The 24,290-nt window shown below is 37.4% G+C and overlaps 1 long non-coding RNA gene across 3 annotated transcripts; it reads right to left on the bottom strand.

Moving 5' to 3' along the window:
- Nucleotides 1–23,328, bottom strand: LOC147763553 (uncharacterized). Of its 3 annotated transcripts, XR_015333206.1 has the most exons (4): nt 6,397–6,589; nt 5,406–5,544; nt 1,247–1,406; nt 1–997 (listed from the first exon to the last, which is right to left on the bottom strand). It is a non-coding gene; the product is annotated as an uncharacterized LOC147763553 (long non-coding RNA). The 3 variants fall into 3 exon arrangements; XR_015333208.1 differs by lacking the exons at nt 5,406–5,544; nt 6,397–6,589 and adding an exon at nt 23,067–23,328; XR_015333207.1 differs by lacking the exon at nt 5,406–5,544 and having other exon boundaries at nt 6,397–6,580.
- Nucleotides 23,329–24,290: the final 962 nt, after the last annotated feature.

Genomic DNA, 24,290 nt, shown 5'->3' with positions numbered 1-24,290 from the left:
TGTAATTTATATATTATTATTATAATGCCATACAATGTACACATTCTAGGTAAACCAATAATCCATATTTCAAACAACATTACGTCTTCAGCTTCACAAAAAATAAAGGAAATTTATGTTCTTAATTATTAACATCAACACAGATTTAAAACAATGTAATTGATAGAAATTTAGACATTCTACAAAGTTTAATCAAATCAAACCAATTCAGTGTGGTGTTCACAACTTAAGCCTCACAAAAACAATTTCATCAAATCATTATAATATTGCTCATAAGCAAACAGAATGGAAATTTTATCACTTGGTTGTCTCAGTTAGTGGGTCAATGTTTAAACAAACAATATAGCCCCACATATTTTGATATTTAATTTTGAAAGAAAAGGCTGAAAAACAAAAGCAAGTTTTACATCAGTATCTTGTGATAACACATGAATCATCCAATGGGACTATCATAAAAGTTGGAAAAAAAAAAGAATGAAAATATATTAATGCTTAATATCAGTGTTGCCTGATATAAAACTGATCTAACACCAGAAAGCTATGGAGCTTGATGTGCTACACTCTAATTATTTCTCTGATCCAAATTACTGCCAAGTTTTAAGACACTTGAGAAGAAAAACATGTCTCAGGCCCTATTCCCGTACCTAGATCGATCTAGCAGGATCGACCCATCTCCAAAGGGTTTCTCACTAAAGTACATTCAGCTTAAGTGGCTCTGACATCTAGCACTCCTACTGTAGCTGTTAGAGGGTAATTAACTATCATCTAGCAGATTCAGTAGGTGTGACAGTCATCTAAGCTGCTTAATCTGAATGTAATTTAATGAGAACCCAGAGAATACAGAGATGGGTCGATCCTGCCAGATGGATCTTGGTACGGAAACAGGTCTAAGTAAATCAACTGGTCAAGATTTGTATATGATGAACTGAACCAGATTTGTCCTTGCTGTCACACTGATAAGAATGTGGGCCCCCAGGCTGCTTTTCTGTTGATGAATCTGGAATAATTTCACAATATTCTTTCAGAAGATATCCATTGCTTTAATTGATCAATATGTCTTTAAATAAATATATTATTACACTGTAAAAAAATATATTAAATACCCAACTGCAGGAATCATTTTAGTAAGCAAAATGTGATGCTTTTTATCTTTATATTGTTTACTATGCAGATGATGGAACTGTTGCTGTTATAGGTCTTTAATTGTTTTAATAAAAATTAATAAAACCACAGGGAGCAGTTTTACCTCAGCTGTCAGCTGTGGTACCATATGGTCTGGAGTTTGTCTGTTACCCTGATCTCCATGACAACAGGTGCTGATGATCAACGATGGCGTCCAGAGTCTCAGTAACCACCCATAATTTCTGCTCCTTGCTCACTTCTTCCACAAGAAATGTGCCAAAATTCTGAAGTGAAAAATGAACTAAACAACAAATCTGACATCAATCGTAGGTTTGCAGGAACTCTTGCTGAGTGCAAACAGCTGAAGTGAATGACATGCCTCCTCTTGTTTTCAATATTCTTACATAATCAGCAGCTATTTTGTATTCTATTCAATGCCTGTGGAGGCGCTTCAGTCAATTAAGCTGATTGCACTTTGCGAGAGTCTAGGCACAGAGTTGGTTCACTCTAAGTAGACCTATGGTGTCTGTAGGAGCCCAAAGAGATCAGAATATATACACAAATACACACATCAAACAAATATCTTCTGTGCTATATGAAACCAATTCAATGGCACCTATAGGCAAGAGAGGTGACACAAGAATAGTAAAATTCTTTGAAAAAATCAGATATTTTCACTGTAACAGGTATGGTCTGTCCAAAATAGAAGTGAATTGTTGTTTTTCATTGTTCCAAATCTTTTGGTTTAGTTTGGTTTTCTGCCTAGCCATCAATACTACTGTGTCTGTACTCTTTCAATATTTTAATCTATCAACTGAACACAACCATTCATTAACACTGGCATTATGAGTAAACCATCATCATATTTATATAAAACCCAAATAGGTTATATAATACTGATTCATATAATATTAATTCACGTTATAGAATAAAATGATATCTATTAGTACATCAACCTTTAGACATAGCAAATATTAAGACTTTTTTTGAAATTTTTGAAAATACTGTTTATTTCAGAGCCTGAAATATTTTGTCTATTTTCCCTAAAGAAAATTGTACCTGTTAAAAAAATATTTTTCAGGGTGATGTGACTTTCATTTCTACAATGGGAACTCCTGGCATGTTTATCTTGGAGATGGTCAGCGCTACACTATATTAGTTTTGGCTCATATAATAATCAAACGTAAAGTGCACATGATGTAATCAGAAACTCTGCAAAAACTCATCCCATTGAGTTCCTGTTTACTCTGTGCCTCAGCAACCAGGAGATTGCACTCTTTCATCCAAAAGAAGGCTATAGATGAACATTATCAGTATCAGAGGTTTTTTTAGGTAATTTTCTTGATATTGACTAAGACCCCATTCCCAGAGATTAGATCCATCCAAACTAGATCAACCTAACTCCCTGGGGGTTCATGCTACATTGCTGTCAGCTGAGCGGGCACCATAGTTAATTACCCCCTTACAGTTTGTAGTAGGCGGGACAGACATTTAAGCCGGATTATCTGACAGTAATCTAGTGAGACTCCCCACGGGGATAGATTGATCTAAAATCTCTGGGAATACACTCTTATACAGTACAAATGGCAATGACGCTAGACAGCTGTTAATAGTAAATGTAAATCGGCAGTGTGTGCATGTATACATAAAAAAATCATAAAATTCTTGAAAGAAAAATCAGAACCAAATCAGTAAAATGTACGTGACTGATTTATGGCTTCAGTCAGTTTGAGATACATGTATGTTTACAGTTATCCAAACTCAACTTTGATTTTTAAAAAAAGTGTCCTACCCTACCCTTTAAAAAAAAGACATGCATGTAATTTTTATACCCCCCCAAAAAGTTGTTAAGTATTATAATATTATAATATAATAATGAACAACTGAGGATTAGTTATGCCTGACCACATATAATGTTTTATCTTTTATGTACTCTGTGTGAGGTAAAACGTTGTGAACTTTTTGTTGTGAATTTTAGGAGTGAAAATTCAGAACGTCTCTCTGGTGGCTGGTTTGAAACTTTGTGAGGTCTGTCTCAGTAGTTTTCCGAAAAGATGCCTTAATAACTTATAAACAACAGATTGAGTGAATGCAACGTACCAAAAAACTTTCAAAAACACCACCATCTGCACTGAAGAAAAAAAACTGTGGTAGAAAATTTACTAAGTTCTGTTGAAAAGTTGAAAAGGTTAAAGTTAAGCAAAAATACTGTTGAAAACGCATCTTCCACCAAAGAATCTAAAGCTCGTAGATGTTTGATGTCAGTCATCAATGAACCTGAAGATAAAACTTTACCTTCTACATGCTTATATATATATAATTACCAGACCATGGTTACACTAGATCCCAAGGAGGGGTTGAAAGTGCATGTAATTATGGTGATTTTAAGGTTCAACTGGATCATGACTACAGTTCGACCACTGAGGAATCAGAGACAAAAAACAGTGATGAGCTTTTGAGATCCATATCTGCTTTTCATTCTTATGCATTATCTGATGAACTACTGAAGCTGGACACACAATTGAAAAAACTGTGTCACACTGGGGCTAGTGTATCATGGCAACGAAACCCAGAAGTTTTGATGAATGATAATCATAATGAGTTGGAGTGTAACTGTCCTTTTCTGTTGCATGTGTTGGCTACCTGTCTGTCTTAAAAAAAGTGAATTTTAAATTATTTTTACATCAATCTGACTTGAAAAAAATGCATTTAATTAAAGGGATAATAAATCTTCGTTTTGGCCAAAAAATGAATTTTCCTGGAGTATACAACAATTTTCCCATACTTACCAATGGTTAATGAATCCATTTTTACATTCAAAGTAAGTCCTTGTTTTTTTATCTAAAAAGTTTGGTTTTTTGTTCAAATCTCTTAAGAGATTATAACAGAGTATAGCTGTCAATGGAAGTCACATGGTCTGAAGACCAACTCAGATATCAGAATAATAGCTATAACTGCCGTTTTTGTGGTAAAACAATATATTATATTTCTGTGAGTTATTCACAATGTTTATATTGTGAAATATAAATCTCATACGAAGAGTTATTATCCCTTTAATATCTATGTAAATTAGATGCCTTTTATTTTTTCTAACAAAGTCTTGCACCCAATTTTTTAGACTACATATGTACATTCACATTCTCTGTAAAAGCTGTTGTAGTAAATTTTAGATTGCTGTTATAAACACTATAAAAATTAGTCAAGGCAGGGCCACTAAGCAATTTGCCCACTTGCCAACCAACAACTTGTGTTTTGAAGCTTAGGGAAGGAATCGAACCTTCTACCTTGACAAATGTTTTAGTATATATGATTGAATCTAAATTTTGATTATTCAGTCAAATAAAAAATATTGTTTCTGGAAACATGCCAAAAATTTTTTGGTCATATATATATATATATATATAGGCCTATATATTTGAATAAACAAACAAAATGTGAACTATAAAACACTTGGATAGGCACTTTTTATTTACAGCACTTGACACATGCATTTTAATGGCTGTGCTATTAAAAAAATTACTAGTTTTAAAATAGGACTTTGGAATAAAAAGAAGGGTCAATGGGTAAAATTAGAGTTGGTCAGACTACCGGAAATGCATATTTTTTGTAACTTTACTTATATTTGCTTACCATTCTGAAATGATGTGAACCTCATCTACAACAACGGTACAGACTCTTTCTTGGTATAATTTACTTTTGAGTCCTTCTTTCCACAAAAGTCTCAGGATGTGCATATATCAAACAAAATTTACCATTCTTTACATCTTGTAATAGGGCACATGAAATTAAGAGATTGTCAACTCTTTCGGAGTCACCACCTTTAAAACTGTAATTGGATTGCTTTTAGGTGAACTTCTAGTAAATATGAGAGGCTTACAAGTTTTTTTCTTCAATTCTTTTAATGTGCTTTACAACTATTCCTTAGTCAAGTTTATGATTATTGACCAATATTGCGACATAATTTTAAGGTAAAAATGAGCAAAATGTGTTTTAAATACCCAATGAAATATGAAGACAGCCAGATATACATTTCCAGCCTTGTACTAACATGAACCTATAATATATATATATATAGTACGTTAGTAGATACGTCCCTGTTAGTACAAGGATTTTTTTATCCTATATATACTGTATTTTCATGTTAACTATAAATAAATAAATATTTTAATCTATAAAAGTCTTCTTGCAAATTGTTTAGACGTTTTATAACTAAGAAATATATATATATATATAAATTTGAACTCTTGTTGATTTTTATTCAGAAGACCTCAAAACGCACATACCTTTGACACCCATTCCTTCAATATTCATAAAACAAGCAGGTATACCATGCTTCGATAAAGATTAGACTTGATCCTGCATAATCGAATTTAACGGCATAACTATTAAACAAATCATTTGTTGCTGTCGTCCAAGTTTCCTCTGAAATAGGAAGGGAAGGAAATGGAAAATTATACTTTTACCAAAGCCCGTGGGTAAAACTGCCAAAGTATCATATCCGTCATACAAAGATTTCAATGTTTGGATCTGCTATGAGTACATTATTTAGAAAATTGCAAAGCTTCATAAAAATCAGGGGTAATGGAAAAGTCACTATTGGCAGCCATCTTCATGAGCGGAACACTTGAGTGAAAAGGCAGTTCCAACAGAAAAATGTATCGATTTGATGCATATTCCTACACCTATCACGTCCGAGGTTTGTATAGAGCTTGCGGAGTCAGTCGAGGATTGCCAATAATACAACAGCAATTGTTGTTGTCACAATGTTCAATGTCTTCCCATCATACAACAGCAATTGTTGACGTCACAATGTTCAATGTCTTCCCATAATACAACAGCAATTTTGTCACAATGTTCAATGTTTTCCCATAATACAACAGCAATTGTTGATGTCACAGTGTTCAATGTTTTCCCATAATACAAGGGCAATTGTTGATGTCACAATGTCCAATGTCTTCCCATAATACAAGAGCAATTGTTGACTTCACAATGTTCAATGTCTTTCCATAATACAACAGCAATTGTTGATGTCACAATGTTCAATGTCTTCCCATAATACAACAGCAATTGTTGACTTCACAATGTTCAATGTCTTCCCATAATATAACAGCAATTGTTGATGTCACAATGTTCAATGTCTTTCCGGCAATTGTTGTTGTTTAAATGCTCAATAAATTTTCATAATACAACAAGAGATACCAAATTGAATACAATATGCAGCAAAGTTTTATCTGGCATTATAAGGTGGTAAAGTGACCAAAATGATTTTCTTACCTGCCTTCCCTCATGACCTTGAACTATTCTACAGGTTATACAGTGGTTTGGGATGGTTTGGGCAGCCACATTTTGTAAAGCACATCAGATAACAGTAGTATGGGGTGACTGCATGAAGCTGCAATCTTCCTGGATAGCACATCTTAGAGTGTATCAGATCAGTTCTCTAAGTCCATCTTCTCCTTTTTTGACAATATACCATATCTATTTCCTAACACTAAAATTCAAAGAAATAAAATAATTAAAACTTATTTGTCATGAAAGAAAATAATTAAAACTAGAGAACAAAGCTGATAAATATACAAACACCAAAATTCTTTTCAACAATGCTAAAACAAGGCAGCAAAATTGTCAAATGTACAGACAACAAGAGATAACTATACTGAAATGAGTTTTCAACACTTTTTTACATAAAACAAAATAATTAATTAACAGTCATTTTTATATGATCATTAAGAAAATTGCTGAGATAGGAATAGTATAGAATGGTGCTCTGCAGACAATACTGAGACATTCTGAACTGGTTTTCACAATCTATGCTCTGCAATAACTCACTATCTACCCATTAGAATGCTACAAATTCTACATACAGTGGTTCATCTTACGGTAATGTGCCATGAATTTCGAACAGCTCTTAAATTTGTAACAATTTTAAAATCGGTCGTCTGGAGTTTTTTTATGGACCATGAATTTCGACCAGAAAGCAAGTTTGTGCGATCTTGATTTTCGTGAATTACGTACACAATAAAATCAGCCATCGGGCTATTTTTGCGCTCATAAAGATCTAACAGTCAACAATGTTGCCCTAGCGTACCTTTACCTGAGTACTACGTGTGTAGCCCCAGGTGCAAGATAACGATCGGTACAGTTAGCTTAGGATGCTAAGCAACATGGTCATCACCATTCATTAAGATAACAGGAGAATCAATTATGAGTTGCACTGTCACAGTCTATTCTTTACCCGAGTACTCGGTGTGAGATAGCAATCAGTAGTTTTGCTGAGGCGCACAATAGCATTGTCAACAGTAGGCACTTCTGTAACAGAACAAAAGAAGCAATTAAGAACTGCAAGATTACCACTATTGTTTTCTTGTCTCGCTGGGATCGTTCACGATCTCCCGCTTATGAAGTCCCTTGAACAAATATGAAAACTGCCTTCTCGTTTCGCTCAAATCGCTGTTGATCTCCTGGTGACGATCTTCCACTAACAAAGTCCTTGGAACAAATATAAAAATTGCCTTCTCGTTGCTAGGATCGCTAACCATTTCCCACTGACTATATGAAAATTGCCTTCTAGCATGGACAAAATGTCCAAACTTATAGGCTTGCTCAGAATGTTGATGATCTCTTGCAAACAAATACAATAACGAAGTCCCTTGAACTAGTATGGAAATTGCCTTATCATCACACTCAGATCGCTCACAATCTCCCATTAACGATCTTCCAGTCCCTTGAATGAATATGAAAATGGCCTTTCAGTCTTGCTTGGATTAGTAACAAATATGAAAATTGCCTTTTGGGTTTCATCTAGATTACCTATCACTCACGTGTTTGTTTGAAGATGGTTTAAATGACAAAACGTACAGACTTTTCAAATGTGTACATTGGCGCATCTACAAGGTATGTGCCAGGAAATCAGTTGTGTTGTCGGACAGCTGCTGGTCAAGATTGGGTTGCCTGAGCAAAAAAAATAAAAGTGGTTGTAAAAGGCAACCACACAACCATGGATATCGAGCCCTGCACCTAGAGGTACCCCCCCCCCCCCCCCCCCCCCCCCCCGACCAAGTATATTTGATTGTAGACAACAATCAGCAGTTATCTTGGTTGCAGTGCATGGTGGAGAGAGACTGTAATACACAGTTTGACTGCTGTGGTAAAGGCTACCTCTGCACTGTACATATCGATCTGCGGTCATAGTGGCCTCCCTGCACAGCAGAGAGAGGCCGTAATGCTGAGGCCAGCTTCTGCAGTTAAGGCAGAACCTGACCTCGAAGCTGACTTCGAAGACACCGACCGGCGCACAGTGAGGTGAGGACGCTAATCGCCAATAAAGGCTATCTGTACATGCGCCATAGACACCAATCAGTTGTTAATTGTTACGGCTTCAGCGCATGGAAAGGAGCAATGGTAATACTAAGCCCAGCTTCCACAGTGAAAGTTATCTGGACAGGGTAAACACCAATCTCCGGCTGTCTCTTCCTCCGTCCACTCCCGTTCTGAGCACAAGGATCATTCTCAAAACGATACTATAGTTTCCGGCTGCCAGTTTCGCTTTTGAAAAAGGACACTACTGATAATGATGCTGATTTGCGTCCCTAGCCAACAGTACCACCTTCGGACATACAGAGTGATGGGGTGAAAGTATATATATCCCTTGGGTCGCAATTACCGACACTCACCCATCATTCATCATGGTAACTCTAAATAGATCATTGAGAGAAGGTAACATAAGGCCTAGTGACAAACAGACAACTTCTGGTCAAAATTGACAGAATTCCATGAAATTTTAACGTTTGGAGGTTCTGAGCACCTCCATTTCATGAATTACGACCAAAACTATTGTCGATATGTGGTTCAGAGAAAAAACGAGAGTTGAAAAAACTACACGTTTATTATCTACAGAGACTGATCAAAAACTACCCACTCAATGAGCAGGGCGTGAATATATACAAAGTAGGCAATGGGAGGCGGAGCTAAAACTAAACCCATGTCCACTACAGACATTGACAAATGCATGGACATGCTTTTTCTATACGTTCCAACATTCTCCGGGGGCAACAAATTGTAAAAGTAAACATGAAAGCATTAAGTGTTTTAAAATAAGCAAGAAATCCAAATATTCCATTAAACGTAAGTCATATCAACAAGTCCTTGCGATGTATTAGTCAGTAAGTACTGATTAATGTAAACATTTATGCAATAGATTGTCATTGAAACAAAAAACGAAGTCCAAAGCAATGCTAATTAGAAATATTCCAATAGTAAGGTTAAATAATCCATTAATACGCTTGATTAAATGTTTCAAACAGTTTCAATTGAAGAGCCTAATAGTTCCATAAGTAATCAAAGTTCATTCTCATTTCAGTTCTTGAATCCATCTAGCGATGTTTTCTTTTGCTTGCTGGGCGGCGCGTCTCGTGTTACGGGCTGGTATGTTGATGTTTTCATCAGTAATTTCTTTGGACAGTGTGACCTCTCTCAGGTCAGGGGCAGTGTCATAATCAACGGAAATTTCGAGAGGATAAAGTTTCGTAATAGGGCGATTTGTTGTTCCATACTTAGTTTTCAATGTTGCTGATCGCACTATTCCGTCATTGCCGTAGCTCAGTTTTGTAATTAGACCCAAATCCCACAAAGGTCTAGGTTTAATATCCTCATGAATTAGTACTACGTCTCCAACTTGAACAGTATTTTGTTTAACCCCATTTATATTGTCCCTTTCCCTTAGTGCAGTGAGATATTCGGAGGTCCATCTTTGTGTGAAATGTGCATTGACCTCCTGCACATGTTTCAATCGTTTTGTCAATTGTTCTTTGGGCATTTTGCCATCTGGAGCGAACGTCGGATCCAATCTTTCATCCTCATCTGTCAGTTTGCAAGGTAGTGTGTTGATTCTAAGTCCGTTCAAAAGCATTGATGGTGTAAGAGGTTCACCCTCATTAACGTAGGTAATGGGGCGGTCATTCAGTGTTGCTTCTATTTCCGATGTTATGGTATGCAATTCGTCTAGCGTGATGCGAGCGCGTCCTAATGTTTTTCTCATTGCATTCTTCGTGAGTCCAATTAATCTTCCCCAAAAGCCACCAAACCACGGTGCTCTTTTAGGAATGAATTCCCACGTCACTCTATTTTGACTTAGATATCGACGTACATCTTCATTTTCGAAAAGTTTATTGATTTCATTGGTGGCTGAATGAAAAGTTGTTGCGTTGTCACTAATCATTTTCGTAGGTAGTGATCTCCTGGCAGCGAATCTTCGAAATGCATTTATAAATGAAGATGTAGATAAGTCATTCACAACTTCCAGGTGGACGGCGTGAGTAGCGGAGCAAGTAAATAAACATATGTAGGCTTTCGCTTCACAATTCGTGGACGTTTTGACGTAGAGTGTCCCTGTAAAATCAACTCCAGTGACCGTAAACGGGGGAGCATCGTGAACTCTGAACGTTCGTAGAGGCGGAGCAACCGGAGAAGCATAGGGTCTGCCGATCAAGCGTCTGCATATGACACATTTACGTAGGACGCAGTTGACAGTTTCACGTGCTCTAGGGATCCAAAATCTCTGCCTGATACTTGTTACAGTTGATTGCATGCCGGAATGTAGCGCTCGTTTGTGCACATCAATAATCACTAACAAAGTGAATGGATGTTGCCGTGGTAATAGTATCGGGTGTTTTGCGTCGTAAGTCAAGGGTGCGTTTTGTAAGCGACCTGTAAGTCGTATAATGCCATTACTGTCTAAAAACAAAGAAAGTTGCTTAACAGTATTTGATTTAGATTTTCCTCCTTTCAATGAGTCAAGTTCTTGATAGAAAGCTTTCTCTTGAACACACTTGATCCACATTTCTTCTGCATTAACGATTTCTTCTGCAGAAGGTGAGGCGTTTGTAATTACGTAAGATGACGTCTTGTGTATTTTCCCCTTCATAACGGCAACAAATCTGAGCACCAATGCCGTAACGTTTAATAGTTTCGGAAGCGTGCCATGTCAGCCTATGTCGATCACCTTTGAAATGTCTGTTTTCGTTGTGAGCGGCTGATTTCCTCGCATTCTTTGATTGTTGGCTTTGTCGGAAATATCAGTTTCAACGGAATGACCCTGAACTGCGGTCGCAGGGTCAATGACATTTGGATTGTTTTTAAAGAGTTGCTCATTCAACGAATCACTTGGGGTGAGTGGGGCAAACTCTGCCCGCTCCGTTCTCAAATGCATTACAGTACTGTTGTACTCTCCTATGGGCCAATCTCCATGTGCAAGCCAGGCGGGTCCTTCCCACCATATAGTTGCGATTTCTAGTGACGATACGGTCGTACCGCTTGTTATGAGATCGGCCGGGTTGTCATCCGTCGGACAATATCTGTATTCGTTGAACAACGACGGTTTGATTTCGTTGACACGATTTCGGACAAACAACAGTAGGTGTTTGTCGCTTTTAAGCCAGCACAGCACAATTTGGCTGTCTGTCCACAGAGCACATTTCGCAATGTTAATGTTCTCTTTCAGCTGGTCATGAACAAAACTTGTGAGGCGGGTTCCTAGAACGGCTGCCATCATTTCAAGGCGCGGAATAGTGATCGTTTTCACTGGGGCGATGCGCGATTTGGACATAACTAAAGTAGTTTGTTCTCCATTTCGTAGATATACGGCGCATCCATATGCCTTCTCACTGGCGTCGACAAAACAATGTAATTCCATGGGCTGTTGTGACTCCTTGGTGTTTGAAAAATACTGCCGGGTAACTTTCAGCAATGAACATTGTTCAAGATCAGCAGCAATTTCTTTCCACGTTTCGCTTAGTTCTGGAGGTAAAGTTTGATCCCAATCGAGTTCCGCTTTCCAGAGTTCTTGCATGAACATTTTACCTCGAACAATAACTGGTGCTAACAGACCTAGCGGGTCGTAAACTCGAGAAATGCGACTAATCACTTCGCGTTTGGTGACTTGGCTGACTGGGATTTCTTCACCGGACTTGTAAGATAACGTATCTTGTTCAGTGTCCCATATCATTCCCAACATCGGTGTATTCTTGTGGTCTGTGTGAGCTACTCCGTCAGTTTCGACTATGTTGCGGAGTTTGGGGTCATTGGTAGCCCACGACTGAAGATTGAATCCTGCAGATGCAAGCATATCATTTGATTCCTCGTACATTTGAATGGCTTGGTTTGAAGTGTCAGTTCCCGTCACAATATTATCCACATAGATGTCCCGTTTTAGGGCTTTGGCGGTGCCATTCTCGGACATATCCAAATGCAAGCGTACTACGGAGTTAAGAATGGCTGGACTGGAAATGCTTCCAAAGAGAACTGACGTAAAGCGGTACACTTCAAACTTACTTTCAGTGTCTTCTGGATCTTCAAGCCACAAAAATTTCGTAAAATCTCGGTCATCTTCGTGCAATCCTATGTTTAAGAATGCTTTTTCAATGTCACTAGTGATCGCGACATTGTGAATTCGAAATCTTAAAAAGATTCCAACAAGGTCATTAAGTAGCTGCGGTCCTTTGAATAGACAGTCATTCAGACTGGGGTCATCAGGTGTGGCCTTTGCGCTGCAGTCATAAACTATTCGAATTGGTGTTGTAATCGAATCCTTTTTTACAGGGCGGTGAGGCAGGTAATGTCCACTGGAAGTGTCGTCATCGCATACTTTCTCAATAAAGTTGCGTTTTTCTTGATTCCTGATGATAGTGTCATACACGCGTCGCGTTTCTACTGGTAACTTGCGCACGGTATTACGTGTTCGATGACATGCGTTGCGATAATTCGTAGGCAAAGGACTGTGGTCGGTTTTCCACGGCAATTTGGCCACATATTGGTCATCACGTTTTTCAATGTAATTTCTCTGGAAATTCTGAAAATCGGAGGGATCCTGGACAGTTTGTTTATTGTCTTTAATGCCAATGGATTCTAGGTTCCAGAATTTGTCCAGGGTATCGTCTTCTGCGTTGCGCTGTTTCGCCATGACATGAAAAGCGGTGTCGTTTGCTGTGACATAGTCATCGGAGTGGGCGGGGCCCAAGAGTAAGTATCCAAATTTGGAAGCGACAGCGGTGGGCCCTGGACCTCGCACGATTGTATCTTCAACAAAGTCCCAGTAATGATCGGCACCAATTAGCACAGAGACGAAAAAGGCGATCTGTCATCAGATGGTGTGTGAGCCAGTCTCAAGTTCCTTAAGTGGGACAAATTGCCTGTCCTACGTGTCACTAAATTATGGAGTGGAGCGGAAATTTCAGGAACGACGACTGCGTTAATATCAACAAATTCTTTTGATGTTGTTTTCAGGGAGATTGTGATGATGTCAAAAGTCTGAGGTTGTTTACAGTCCATTCCAAATACAGACAAATTGATCTCCTCAGAATGAGTTGGCTGGAGCTGAAGTTTATGAACAAGCTCTTCTGTAATGAATGATCTGGTCGCTCCTTCTTCGAACAAGACCCCACTAGTTGCCGATAATTGGAAGGGTGTTTGTTTGTTGGAGACCTCCACGATAGCCGTTTTTAACAAGACAACATTCCTTTGATTTTTTGCCCCTTGAGTGAAGGTGCTCGCCGCATGTTCCACAGCAGGCGGTTCCCGCGCTTTCTGAGCGGCGCTTGGTTCACTGTTTTGCTTAGCATGAAGGGCGGTGTGGTGTTTTCCATTGCAACTTCTGCAGCGAAATTTAGACAGGCATTTTCGGCTTGTATGGTTGGGCGTAAGACAGTTAAAGCATAAATTGTCTCTTTTTGCTATTTCAAAGCGTTTTTCCTGTTCCGACACAACTGGGCACGTGATAGAGCTATGTTCATTTTTGCAGAAAGCGCATTTCAATTTTCTTTTCGGCTTGTTCGTCGTTTTCTTCGTGTTACTATTGGTGAAAAACGCAGCAGTGGGTCGGTACGATTTCTCTTGGTTGAACCCGTCTATTTCTCCAGCTTGTAGGGCGTCGATCTCAGACTTAAGTGTAGTGCGCAGATTGGCGATTGACCATTCATTGTTTCCATGCGCTCTTGCGATTTGTCTGCGCGTGTTGGCAGGCAATTTATCTAGAATCATAGGAATCAAGAGTTCTCCATAACTTTGTTCTTCTTTTCCTAAAGAGCTGAGTCCTCTAATGAAAGTCTCGATCCTATCGTAGAAAAATCTCAATGATTTTATATCTTCATCGGGGCGTGGAAGCTCCCAAAGAGCTCTCATGAATGCATTAATGATTTTGTGAGTTTGTCCATACCTTTCTCGAAGAAGTTCCTTCGCATTTTCGTAATTATTAGCCGTAAGCTGTAATTCCGCGATTGTAGAAAACGGTTCGCCGTCCAACTGCGCCCGTAAAAACTGGTATTTCTCGATAGTTGACAGCGTCTCGTTTTCATCTATAGCACTGACGAAGTCGTCGTTGAAAGCGGGCCATTGAAGGAGATTTCCATCAAACCTGGATAGGATGAGTTTGGGGAGCCTGTAATTTCGTTTCATGTTGCTCCGCGGAGGGTCATGACTTGGAGTGGGAGCGTTAGAAATCGAAGGCTCGCTTCGGCGTTCTTCTGACTGTATATTTTCTTTATGTTTTCGAATGCAACGGAGCTTCTCTTTAGCTGAAAACATAAATTCGTCTGCTTCGGCAACGCCGTCTTCCATCTTTTCATCTGAAAGTTTGGACAGAATTCTTTCGTCTAATGTTTTTAGATAGTCCATCTTTTCCTCGATTAGTTCGTACGTTAAGTCCAATGTTTCCACATTTTCTACGGACGGCTCATCAGACATCAAACTTGATACTCGTTGAAACAGCTTCGTTAGCTGGGCTCGGTTCGCCGACCGGAGTTTTTGATTTCTCTCTGCAGCCATAGTTATCCTGGTCACGGCACCAAAAAATGTCGATATGCGGTTCAGAGAAAAAACGAGAGTTGAAAAAACTACACGTTTATTATCTACAGAGACTTATCAAAAACTACCCACTCAATGAGCAGGGCGTGAATATATACAAAGTAGGCAATGGGAGGCAGAGCTAAAACTAAACCCATGTCCACTACAGACATTGACAAATGCATGGACATGCTTTTTCTATACGTTCCAACAACGATCTTTTCCCAAATTTAATTATTTTCTACTGTACAAAATTCATGGCACATTACCGTAATTCCAGTTTATCGACAAACTGAACAACTACTATCCTAGTCAAAAGTAGTAGGAAGGTACTTCAGTGTTATACCGGTACATTATACAAAGCATCCAACTGTAACTTATCTGGATTGAAAGAAAACAGCAAAATAGTGTAATAACCAAAGATTTTTGAAATGAACCTATTATAAAGTCCAATTTGGACAAGCTTTGAAAAAATCATCCAGAAACTACCAGATCTGCCCCAATCTTCTGGGAGTGGCAAACACTGTTTTACACCACCACCAGACATTTGAAGGGTTTAAATGATGGCATAATTTAGGCTACAGTTTTACCTAACCTCTGTTGCTAAGATAATAAAATTAACTCTTACTCTGGTAAAATATATGGAATGTGAATTCTACAGATGCAGCAATCAACATATTGGCCATGAAATGTATCCAGTAGTGGTAATGGTATTTATGTAGTTCCTTTAAAAGCAAACATAACACCCACTGTAACCATTTGCCATTTGTTGATTTGAATAAACATCTTTTATTAATTTTTCTATCTTATTATGTGACATTTGTCATATCTGTAATACTACAAATCCTGAATTCAGCTTCTGAAGTTTACTTTTGAATTTAAAAAATCTAAACAAATACTGTTGCTTTTGACCTAACCTCCATTACCAAATTGTTCATTTTTTATTTGCACATTGGATATTTGTGTGCTGATTGATCTATATTACAACAGATGGATAGCACTTTGTTCATAAACAACTAGTATGACTAGCAAGACTGTTCCCAGTGATTTTTAAAATATTTAAATTGGAATACCTCAGGCTTTGTATTTATAGAAAACATGTGACTTAATTATTACCAAAGTGTTAGCCCCGCATTTTCTGTAATTGAAGAGAAATGTTAAATAGGTAACAATATTTTTAAATACATACAAAATCTTGGTAATTGAATCAAAAATGGAACCTATGACGTATGGAATGATTGAAATATAACCTAATTTAGATGTTACCTAACCTCCATAACGAAAAAATATTGTATTATGTTTACACGTGCATATTTCTTGAAATACAGTAACAGAGTGGGTTAAAATTCTTCTGTCACTCTCTGAATACCTCTTCATTAAAATAATGTAAAAAGTTTTCCAGTTTTGCAAAGTTCATATTTCTGCATTTCTCATTTTGGAATTGTACCCTTTCTTCTGGAATGACCAAGAAGCTATCAAATGTTAATTAGCATTGTTCACCACCTCCCCTTCTCTTTATATTATAACAGCAAACTTTTTATCCAATTACATCTAGCTCAGCATGCACTCCTTATTTAAATACTTTCATGATTTACTATTAATAGATGTGAGAGAAGTCTTTATTGTAACACAACAAAAAATAAAACTTGTTTTAAACTTATCAAGGAAATAGTCACAACCACTTCAAAAACTTATGCTTAACCTCAAAGCCACAAAATACCCAAAAGCTTGTGTTAGTCTGAATGAAGTAAAAACAATGATTAAAAAAAATGGGAAGGACCTAAGTGCAAGTGTAATCTCTGCAATGCCATGGATGTCTCAATGTAAACTTAATTATTACTCACTATAATAATGTATCATACTATGTCAGCTGCTTGGCCTTATTTTCCTGTTGTAATTTCAATCAACAGAAGTAGTTAGAAACAACAGTAGTAAACGCTGTATCATTATTTAATTTATTCTGTCCATGAACAGCTACTCAGCTACTTTCATTCTTTCTGACATGAAATAAACTGTATTGTATTGTATTGTATTGTATTGTATTGTATTGTATTGTATTGGGACGGGGCATGTCTTCAAACACCATTACAGTAATTAAAGCTTAACATTGTATTTAAAGCATAACTGGGGCAACAAACAAAATAAAACAAACACGTCAATTCTACATATCTTTTTTATAAGTTCCAAAATGAGTCACACTGTTTTCCTTTTATTGCATTTATGGTGGCAAGCTGTATTTTACTTGTACCATATTTTTCTGTAGGTTTGAGAATTATAAGTATCTGGTTTACTTTAAATGGCCACTACTGTGGCAGTGCCCAAAATAGGGTTTTGTTCAAGTCCGATGCAATACTATGTACATAATGTTTATAATCACCACCAGTTTTAATTATATACTGCAGATGACAGATATTTAGAAATGATACTAGCTAAAGTCTTCAGGCCCATTGAAGTTCATAGTCACACTATGAAAATACAATAATGAAAAAAATTTAATTTTCCATACACATACACACAAACACACACACTCCTTTAATTACAACAACAATACTAGAAAAGCACTCAGAGAGCACAGACCTCTGCCAAGGCAGCAAAGTCTCCATCCAATGCAGTTTCACCCCTAAATTTTCAATATTTCTGATTATTGATTATTGATAGATTATTGATCCAGATCACCACCAAAAACTAATCATATGTTCCTTGGCCCACTTCTGACAGTTCCTGAAAATTTCATCAAAATCGGTCCATAACTTTTTGAGTTATATTGATGACAGACAGACAGACAAACAGGGGTGAAAACATAACCTCCTTGGCAGAGGTAAAAAGTACCAGTATATATGCGATCAGGCTGGTTTTAAAACACCAGTTGTATCTAAGTCATATTTGTCAGTCATGTAAGTTTGAAGACAGGCAAATTGTTTTCCATGAAATAGGGTATCTGCATATATATATATATATATATATATATATATATATATATATATATATATATATTGGTAAGAATAATACATACTGAAAAAAAAAAACAGCACGAAGGGCCCCAAACCCCGCACACCAAGTGTGTATGTGTGTGTGTGTGTGTGTGTTTTGGAGGGGGGAGGATGGACTTTGCATCTGCGGACCCCCCTTCAAATAATCTTGGATCCCCCCTGTATAATAATATATGCCAAAATGCAAACAAAAAAACAGCATAACAATAATATTGATCACTCCTGAAGGTTTGAAAAAAAGGCCTGTCGGTTTTCCTTGAATACAAGCTGATAAAAGGTTAACTAATGAAAAAAATTGGTGGGATCATGTTCATCAGTTCTGCCAGTTTGAAGACAACAGATCTAACAGTTTTCAACGTATTAACAATGAAGGTGCACAGCTAAAACAGAAATGTTGGGGACAACAACAACAGCAACTAGAGGATCAGAGAGGCGATACCGCCTCCGGATATTGTACCACCAGCTGGAGTAAGCGCATTCGTATGGACCCCCCCTCCAAAAAGGGACATCCTCACCAGTCTTGTGCTTGACAAGCTCTATAAAATGCAATCAACAAGAGTTATCAAAATATGCAAAAAAATATAACTAAAAATGGTACAATCAAGCAGATTTTCGAATTGACTTGCATTTTCCTACCCTTGATCACTCCTGTATTCTCTAGACAAAAGGCCTATTGGTTTACCTTGAAATGTGTTGTCAGTGGTGCATATATGCTGTCAAAAGAGAAAACCTAGGGGAAACAATGGGCACATCTCTGCTAGTTTTAAAGATATGAGAGGCAAGAAAATATGCAAGGCTCAGTTCATGATGAAAAAGTAGGTCAAAGGTCAATTTCAATATCATAGTATATGAATTTCTATTCAAGTTCAATAGCAACCATGGGCATTTCTTTGCCAATTTTGCAGATTTAAAGGCCAGAAAACATGCAAAAAGCAGTTCATCATAAAAAGTAGGTCAAAGGTCAATTTCAAGGTCACAGATTGCTAGTGTATTACTTCCTATTTAAGTTCAATAGTAACTATGGACCTATCTCTGTCAGTTTTGGAGATAAAGGAGAACAAAAATTTGCAAAATTCAGTTCATAGTAAAAAGTAGGTCAAAGGTCAATTTCAAGGTCACACTTAGATTGCCAGTATATGACTTCCTATTCAAGTTCAATAGTAACTATGGACCTATCTCTGTCAGTTTTGGAGATAAAAGGGAATGAAAATTTGCAAAGTTCAGTTCATGGTGAAAAGTAGGTCAAAGGTCAATTTCAAGGTCACTGTTAAATTGCCAGTATGTGACTTCCTATTCAACTTTAATAGTAACTATGGACATATCTCTGCCACTTTTGGAGATATAAGGGAACAAACATTTGCAAAGTTCAGTTCATAGTTAAAAGTAGGCCAAAGGTCAATTTCAAGGTCACATTTAGATTGCCACTATATGACTTCCTATTCAACTTCAATAGTAACTACGGACCTATCTCTGCCAGTTTTGGAGATATAAGGGACTAAATGTTGTAATTTTGGAGTTACAATAATGTGCCATAAATTTCGTACAGAAAAAATTAATTAAAATAAAGAAAAGGTCATTTGGGTTGAAATTCTTGAAATGGGAGGTGCTCAGAAGTTCCAGATGTTCAAATTTCATGAAATAATGTCATTTTTGACCAGAAGTTGTCTGCCTCGCCAAGCCTTATGTTTTATTTTCCCGGGGTTCAAAATTTATTATCCATTACCGTACTGCACATTTTGCTTTCACCACCAATATGTACTTTTTGATACAGCGTAACTCGAAATCCGTATGGAATACAAAAAAACGGAGACCACCTCCAGTGTTGGCCTTTACATGCTCTACAAAATGCAAAAAAGAATGGGTCTCTAGCATTAACGGTTCCCGCATTAGAAACGGTTTTCAGTTGCGGTACTTTATGGCCGCTACTCCCGTGAAAATGCACCGATTGACCCAAATTCACGGAGATGAAAGATGACCCGAAGGGTAACACTTTCAAATAATATTATTGGTTAAGTCTGTGTGGTGTCTGAATAACAGGGCAAAAAAAATTTTTTTCATAAAAAATTTCATTTTTTTGAAAATTTTGGCCCGTTTGACCTTGAAATAAAGGTCAAAGGTCAAATCCAAGGGCATATTTGAAATCTACACATATGACTTTTGGAAAGCTGTCTGTAGAAATTTTTCCCATAACTCCTTCCGTAGGGTAGATAATTAGCATTTAATTTTGCCATTTTTAGACAAGGGTGCATTGCAATGAGTGCCACACCTAGACCCCAATACCGACAAAGCCCAAATTTTATGTGGAACGAGTTGAGATTATAGGTGACCTAAATCCAAGAGATGGGTACAGGGGCCCTTACTGTCTAGGAGGAGAAGCGGTAACGGTGACTTGCCGGCGGAGCTGCAGGAGCCGGCGGAGCCGGCGGAACATACGGGTCGGGACTAAAACCATGGGTACCGCCAGCGCCTACCCTGGTGGTACAATAATGCAACTGCAACTGTTGATGTCAGAATGTTCAATGTATTCCCATAATGCAACTGCAATTGTTGATGTCACAATGCTTAAGATGTATTCCCATAAAGCAACTGCAATTGTTGTTGTCACAATGCTCAATGTATTCCCATAATGCAACTGCAACTGGTTGAATTGAACCGAGATTAAATTACTGTGGCCCTGCAGAGACGATGCGCGGGGAGGCTTGTAAGAGGTGGAGAGACCATTACAGGATTAAGCGGTCTTCCTTTCATGTAGGTCTGCCATATTTAGGTCATATGGCCTGGCTAGCACTTGGCTCTTCTCATTCTGAATGGTCCCTATGTATAATACAACAGCAAGTTATCAACAGTTGAAATCACAATTTCCACGGTCTTCCCATTACAAAACAGCAATAGTTGTTATTTATAAATGCTCATTCTTTTAACACAACAAGAGAAACCAATGTGAGGCAAAGTTCTATCTGGTGTTATACAGTGGTAAAGTGACCAAAATGATTAAATTTCTTCGATCCCTCATAACTTTGACTCATTGTATATATGTTGCATTGTATGTTACGTAATGTATATGACAAACATTAAAATAGGGTGTATGAACAGCAGAGGTTTAATTAGCAAGAACCAAGTTCAAAGAAGGGACATTGGATTTTTGTTTGAAAAATTATGACCCTGCTTAACTGAATGACAAGCATTGTGAAAACAAGGCAGCAAAACTGTTAAATATAATAATAATAATAATAATAATAATAATTTATATAATAATTTATTTTGAGTCTAAAATCCATTATAACATGTTCAGAGGACTTCACATATACATAAAACAATTACTTAAGAAATCAATTATTAGGAATAGATAAAAGAAAAATTACAGAACTTAACGACAAAAAATAAAATAAACAAATAAATAAAATAAAAATAATAATAAGAGTATTCTAGATAAAACATACAGATTCTCACATAAAAGTATTTATAGTACATAACTAAAACATATTTGTTAAGAAAAAAATAATCAATTCTAGATAAAAAAAAAAACAGCCTTATTTGCACACATAAAGGATTATAGGTAGAGCAGCCTTATTTCTTATAGTGCAAAAATGCAATTACTGTAAAATTTGTAAAATCAATTTAAAAAACGATTAATCAAAAAATTTCCTGAATAGGTATGTCTTCAATTCTTTTTTAAAATGTCTGGTAGACTCAATTGATTGGATTTCCAGTGGTAATAAATTCCATTCCTTTGGACCAGCTGATTTAAAAGAAATGTCACCATAAGTTTTTAGGTGGATTTTTACCAGCTTAAGTAACAATTTGTCTACAGACCGCAGGTTTCTTGCTGGAACATAGTGAGTGACTAATTCACTTAGGTAGATCGGTGCAACTTTGTAATAAGCATCATGAACAAAGACTAGAAATTTAAATAAAATCCTGGCTTGCAGAGGTACCTGTAGCCAATGTGACTTTTTAAAAACTGGGGTGATATGGTAACTCATGGATGTACGGGTTAACAATCTAGCTGAGATGTTCTAAATATGCTGTAGTCTTTTAATCTGGTTTTTTGGACAAGCATATAAAATAGAATTACAATAATCCAATCTAGATGTTACTAAACAATTTGCAACTGTAGCTGCAGCAGAGTCAGATAGGTGATTACGAATTGCGCCTATGTTCCTAATGTTATATGCTGCTGACTTGCATATGCTAGCAATAAGCTTATTCATAGAAAGTGTTCTATCTAAAAAACACCAAGATTCTTAGCATGGGGCATTGGCTTTATGATACTGGATCCAATTTTGAGTTCAATTTTTTCTGATATTTTCTGATTATTTGGCTGGGTTACAACTAAACGTTCAGATTTTCCATCATTGATTTTCAACTTAGTTCTCATCAACCACCCTTGTAGATCATCAATACACCTAGACAGATTTTCAATTGATTCATTAGGATTTTCTACATTACAGCATGTAAAAATTTGTGTATCATCAGCATAGATGTGATTGCCAAATGCTAATCTGTGTACAGTCGTAAAGCAGATAATAATTATTATAATAGTCTACAAAACAGGTTTGTTGTCAGTTTTAATGCAATATTACTTTGTTTACCAGTAAAATCACAATCACTTTTCCATAATGTGTATTACTACATAAAGGGATAACAACTTTTTGACAGAAATCTGGTGACAGAAACCCCATGCCTGATCCCAGAAAGATATGGATATACATAAACATAGCATTGATACCAAATAGATCTATATATAATAATAATAATATCAAGTAACAGTGGCAGGTTTAGAGGGGGGGGGGGGGTCATGGGGGTTAGGAGGGGGTTAACCCCCCCCCCCCCCCCCCCCCCCCCCCACCACACCACGATTCCTGGTTCCCTCTTGAAATTAGAATTATGACTAGCTAAATCAATAATCATGAATCATAGTTCTAATCTGTATCAAATGGCAACGTTCGCTCTCTAAAATACAAATTTTTTTCGGGGCCCGATGCCCACGCCAAGGGAGGGGGAGGCTTTGCAACTGCGGTCCCCCTTCAACTAATCCTGATGTATCCCACTGTCAGTGACAGTAATACATACTGACCATTGCATTGAGTTCACTGCTGACCACATCTCTAATCAGTTTACCTGAGTGTCCCTAGGGCTGTCTTCCTGACGTGTTGACCACTGTCCACTACGAGTGACCAACTCATTGTTCTCAAGTAGAGACTTCGGTTGACGGGTAGAAAATGTGATGCCAGCACATACTGTAGCTCTACTTCTGCATTTACTCCCTCGAGCTGAGGGAAAGTATATAATGTTAGTCCACCAAACTCTCTCCGCTGAGAACTGACGTGGTTGGAAAATGTATGTGTGTTTGTGTGTGTGTGTGTGTGTGTGTGTGGGGGGGGGGGGGGGGGGGGGGGGAGGGGGGTTAACCCCCTCCTAACCCACCCCAGCTACTGTGTGCACGTATCCGGTATCGTTGTCGGGTCTTATGCTGCCACTTGGCGCTGGATTCTCTGCGTTTCCCGGGAGCGGAAGAGTTAACGCGGTCCGCGCCATTTTAGGGAGAGGCAGTTGAAACACAAAGATCTCATAATATCTGTAAACTTGTACTCTCTGAAATTGAATGAATGGGTCTTGTTTTTAACACCCTTTCTAAATTTTTTGCAGTATATTCTGCTTTAAGTGATTCCATGCATGCCGAATATTTTTGGTAATTTGATCCTCTCTCTCCGTGTCCTCCCCCTAAAATGTTCCACGTTAGAAAAAATCAATAATCGTATGGGAGAATAACACAGGCAATTGACCTACTTCACCAGTCATCGCTATTTTACTACTTTTATGACTTGGGAGAGATTACGTCATGCACGTCTGGAATGTGTCTTTTTTATGATTATATAATTAATAAATTACACATATTGATAAAATATTTATAAATGTGTCAGTAAAAAAAGGAACATTGCTTTTTAGAAATAATGAAAAAATATGTTAAAGACCCAACATAAGATAAAAACGACTTTTTTTCTTTTATATGCAAATTAGATTGTCTTTAGTAATAAAGCTGACAGGAAGTGATGCTCAAACCTGAGATTTCAAGGGTGGTGATCTTGATTAATCTGTATTTTGATATTTAATAAATTTGATAATATCAATAAAAGTAAAATATAATTGAAGCTACCAAATCAAGTATTCCTCAAGAGTTTTTTTTTTTTTCTAATTACGAACCAATGCTCGACTCGCTCCTGGGATGAATTTAGTAACAGCCAGAAGGGCCTGAGAGTACTCCCCCCCCCCCCCCATACTCCAATGTGTTGTACATGTATGCCCTATCCAGACAACGTTTACCTTCTACACACTGTTACTTTA

Source organism: Lingula anatina, chromosome 2 (assembly GCF_051362555.1).
Source record: "Lingula anatina isolate TDL-2025a chromosome 2, LinAna3.0, whole genome shotgun sequence".
NCBI classification, from domain to species: Eukaryota; Metazoa; Brachiopoda; class Lingulata; order Lingulida; family Lingulidae; genus Lingula; species Lingula anatina.
Note: the sequence above shows the minus strand (reverse complement) of the source record. Positions and strands in the feature narration are given on the sequence as shown.